General features: G+C 42.1%; 1 non-coding gene across 1 annotated transcript; it reads left to right on the top strand.

Moving 5' to 3' along the window:
- The first annotated feature begins 1,229 nt into the window (after nucleotides 1-1,229).
- On the top strand, nucleotides 1,230-1,302 carry TRNAQ-UUG. Its single transcript has one exon. It is a non-coding gene; the product is annotated as a tRNA-Gln (tRNA).
- The last annotated feature ends 3,791 nt before the right edge of the window (nucleotides 1,303-5,093 follow it).

The following is a 5,093-nucleotide window of genomic DNA, read 5'->3' as shown; positions in this document are numbered from 1 at the left end:
GAAATAACTTCACCTGACACTCATTTCTCCCTTGCCAGAATAGATTTGAAGCATTTTAGCTTCAAAAAAAAAAAAAATCCATACAGCCTAGCCCTGTCATACGGTGACAGTTTGAATGAGTGAGATTTCAAAAATATTATGAGTAAGATTTTAAGTGTCTCATTGAAACCGGTAAGAAAAAGGAGGAGGAAAAGAAAAAGAAGAAGAAACCTTCATCCTAAGAGGGGAGGATTTTAAAACTCCTTAAAATTGATTCAAGATTGAGTAGTTCCCTTCCATATGAATACAACATAGCATGGCTGCCGAATGAAAAATAATTGGGTTTGCTTCTTTTCTTAGGTTTATATTGGTATAGCTGCATTTCCTTCCACACTGCTACTCCTGTTTTATATTGGTGCGTGGGAGGGAAGTATCAGACATAGAGGCAATATTTTATTAACAATTTTTTTAGCGATACACCCAGCCCCCCTGCCCCACATCTGCGGGTATTGTTAATTACCACGTTTTATCTTTGAAGCCCTTTGCAATTATATGTATGATGTTGCCAAATGATGTCTAGCATGACATGATAGGCTACAAAGGTTGTTAGCATTGAGGAGACTCAGAAAAATTGTCTAGGTCTTCTAAGAAGTATAACTACAATTAATGGGATGAAATTAAGAAAGTGAATGCCCTGATTCTTAAAACTCTTACCACTTGCTCTCAGCATATTGAGGATGGTTTTGAAAGAGGTCAAATAACCAGAGCTGCGTTCGTCAACCTAACGACCACCTATGACATAGTTAACCACTGATAACTCCTTCACAAGACCCTAGCAATGACAAAAGACCTACATCTTACAGAGCTGATATAAAACTTTCTTAAAAACAGATGTTTTTATATCAGAGTGGATGAGAAGTGAAGCAGATGGAGGCAACATGTAATCCCAACAGGTAATCTGAATAATCCCTATTGGCCTAACACAGGGATGGGCAAAATGAGGCCTGGGGGCCAGATGCGGCCTGCCAGGCCATTCTATTTGGCCTACAGGGCCTATAAAAAATTTAGAAAATTAATATTTATCTGCCCCTGGATGCCTATCATGCAGCCCTCAATGGCTTACCAAAACTCAGTAAGCATCCCTCTGCCCAAAATAATTGCCCACCCCGGCCTAACAGATAAGGCACTGGCCTCCAAAGCCAGGGATTGTGGGTATGAGTCCTATCTGGCAGGGCTATTATTTCACAGGTGACCACATGGCCTGATAGGTAAGGCATCTGACTTTGGATCAGGAGATTGAGGGTTCAAGTCCCTCTGTGGTTGCTCTTCAGCTGTGCATATTACTATGGTTATTTGATACCAATAGTCTTTCCTGCTCAGAGCAGGAGGGCTGGACCTGATGATCTCAAGACATCCCTTCCACTCCTAAACTTTGGTGAATTGTTCTTTGTAGGGTTGATAGAAAATTCCTGTTTCTACTTATTGCTATATCCTTCAGATAGTTATAAGTCGGCGCTGTATCCTCCTCAGTCATTGCAAAGCAAAACAATCTTCAATGTGTCTTCTTTCAGTAGCAAATAGGACTCCTGGTGGTACTACATGTCAGCATGGTCAGACTCTTTTAAGATGTATATGAGAAATATCGTCTTGGCAGTGAACTGTATTATTTTCTGGAATACTCTTCCAAGGAAGAGAGCAGAAGCTGACACCAGAAATTGTACCAAGAAGAGATCATGCATTGAAAAGAGATGGTGTATACAATATGCAGGTCTTAGGTTTAAAAAAAAAAAAAAGAAAGAAATGATGCTCCCCAGGCAATTAGGGGCTGTACTTTTCTACAGAAGGGGAAATAAGACCAGCAAACTCACAGGAGTTCCTGACTTCAGGAGTGGCCTTACAACACACGCATATTCCCTGTGGCTGCAGCAGATGGGGGAAGGAGTAACCGATGGTGTATACAATATGCAGGTCTTAGGTTTAAAAAAAAAAAAAAGAAAGAAATGATGCTCCCCAGGCAATTAGGGGCTGTACTTTTCTACAGAAGGGGAAATAAGACCAGCAAACTCACAGGAGTTCCTGACTTCAGGAGTGGCCTTACAACACACGCATATTCCCTGTGGCTGCAGCAGATGGGTGAAGGAGTAACAGTCTTATTTGGCAAAATGGGAAACATAGGATGGATATAAGGACATGTATACTGTGCAAATGGTTCAACTCCCGATTGAACTACCCCGTGAGAAATGAAATCTCTGTCTGTGGAAGTTTTAAGTGCAGGTCAGACAATCACTTGTCTGCAATAGTTTAGACCAGAATGATCCTGCTCTGAGCACGGGGTTGGATGAGATGTAATCGCCTAATGTCCTTTCCAACCCATTTTTTGTACTATTCTACTAATACCCTCTTTAAGTGGAATAAGCCGTTTTTCACAAGGGCTGTAGCAAAGAGTAGGGTAAGCGGTATACACCCGAGTAACTGAGAAAGAGCAGTGGGTTTCCTTTCGGCAAGTTTTTACTTTCTCTTTGTGATTGTTCTTTGCCTTTTTCCCCCCTTCTTAGTGTATATTAGCTTCTACCTAAATCCTTCACACTGCATTTAGAACCAAATAAAGCATTAATATGTTCATCTCTGTGAAATGTTCTCCTAACTATTACCTCAGGCAGTCATTTAGTTGAATCTGATAGTGGGAACGCATTGACATTGTTAAGGTTAATGGCCCAATGATTAACAATACACATTTGCACTGAATGGTTTCAGTCACTGTTTCATAGAACAATGTGAACAGCCATTTGTACATTAGGCTACAATGTCCTGAAGTGGTGTCTTTCTTTTTACATTATAGATAGTATAAGATCAAGGTCCTCGTACTCATACTAGCATTGCCAAATTATTGCCAAAGTTTTACGCTTACCTAAAAAGTGGGTTTTAGCTGACTCGATTTAACATGATTTAAAATGTGAGCCAAACTGATTTTTATGTCTGTTTGACACCGATGAAATTCTCCTCCATGCTGCAGGAGAAACAGTCTTTCAGGGGAAGTCAGGTCAATACCAATATTTGAGTTGTACAGACTTAGGAGCATATAGTGTTAGAAATCAACTTCAAGAAATGATGTTCACTGATAAAGAATGGACTGTTTAATGTCATTGTAAGTATTTTTTCTGACTCTATATGTTTGCTTCTGTCACCTTTGAAATTTAGTGCGATGGGTTCCAGAGTAAGATAGTACTCAGTGCATGCGTTTACACATGAAATTAATGCAAATGAATAAACTCCAAAGCATATCACACCAGAGTTTACTGCTCTCAGGCACCACATCTTCACATGCACCTGGGAATGGACCATGTTGAGCCAGGTCGGAGCAGCCCTGGCTAGCAGGGGGACCCAGGGATCAGCCCGCCAACCCAGAGGTCAGCCCGTTAGGCTGGGGCTGCTCCGACCCAGCTTAACGTGCTGTGGAGGGGCTGGCGGGGCCATGAGGCTGCTTCAGTGCAGGGCTAGCCAGCAGGCAACCCCTGCCCTGAAACACCTTCATGCTCCAGCCAACCATATCAGCATCGACATGTGCAATGTTGCAGAGTTAGAAATTCTGCAGCAGGGTAGTACTAGTAAATACTTGCATTTACAAGTACTACCCCACTGCAGAGTTAATTAGTTTCCTACGGCCTAATAGAGCCACATGTGTAGATGTTAAGACTTTACTGTGGAGCTAATTAGGCAGCTCCATAGTAAACATCTCGTGTAGAAGCGCCCAGTATAAGAGTAATGATTGCAAAGTACGGTCCTCTCAAAACAACTCCGCTGAGGTCAGCAATAATATTAGTAACACATCATGAATGATATCTTCTGATCGTTCACAAGATAGCTCAGAAAACAGTGAGTTCATCTGGTATCCAGACAAATCATCTACTATCACAAGCTTAATTTTTATATGTGATTTAGATTTTACTAATTCTGAACACATTTGACTCTTCAATATGATGCTTACAACAAAAATAGATTCTATAGATATTCACTATGTGCAGTCTTTGGTAACTGAAAATTATAATCTCATCTAGCGCTTTCTTAAAACCCAGTGACAGCTGTCCCAGGATGATAGCATAATTTTTTAATGTGCAGCCATCTGAAAGTGGAACTCTCTCTGAGAGATGCAAGAATACTTTGAAGGCCTGTATGTGTACCACTTTTCTTCTGAGCAGCCTACAAACATAAAAGTAATTAATTCAGCCTCACAGCACCCTACAATTGTGGTTATTATCAATGCTATTTTAAAATTATTTTATAGCACCCAAAGGTAAGCTTGGGAGCTCTTTATCCCAAATAATTTACAATCTAATCCTATGCATAGTGTGACAAACTGGCCAAATAAACAGGCTAATTCAGAGGAAGGATGATGATCTCACTTAGGCCTAATTTGTTGGGGAAAAGGCACTGTTTCCTGCCCAGGAGCTTTGCAGTTAAGAGCATTTACCCAGGACCACTCATCCAGAAAAAAAGGGTCAAACCCCTATCTTCTACGTCTCAGGAAAGTATTTTAACAACTTAACTATGGGCTGGGTCACTAGGCAACCAAAAGGTCAAGATTCATGGAAAATAGCAGGCAAGATGGTATCTGGCTCTATGTTCCTGGAAAGTGGGACCTCTCTCAGGGAGGGAAGGTGCCCTGGGTACTTGTCCCAATTAATTTTATCCAATACTTATGTCATGAAAAATGTTTAAGTAGCCTCAGAGGCCAGAACCCAGGTCTCCCCTCCCCCCACCCAAGAAAAAGAAGTAACATTATTTTCATATACCGTATATATTCAAATCTAAGATGCACCCCACCCTCCAATCAGCTTAGGGAACAAAAAGCCCTGTCTTAGATTTGAGTACTGGACTGGGAAAGGCAGCAGCTCAGCTCCAGTTTTGGCCCCATGCCCAGCTCTTAAGCTGGAGCTGAGCCACCACCTGTCCTGGGGTGGCTTAGAGGAGGGGGCTTGTGGCAGGGGAAGTGTGCAGAAAAACCATGCGGTGGGGGTGGGGGGAGCACAAAGGGGAGACAGTGCAGGTGTGGGGGGGGTACTTCTCAGGGAAGCCTCAAAGTGTGCAGCTCGGAGGGTGCGGGGCAGCTTGAAGGC

The sequence above is a fragment of the Alligator sinensis genome, unplaced genomic scaffold (assembly GCF_000455745.1).
Source record: "Alligator sinensis unplaced genomic scaffold, ASM45574v1 scaffold23_1, whole genome shotgun sequence".
NCBI lineage: Eukaryota > Metazoa > Chordata > Crocodylia > Alligatoridae > Alligator > Alligator sinensis.
This window is presented reverse-complemented; position numbering and strand designations above follow the sequence as displayed.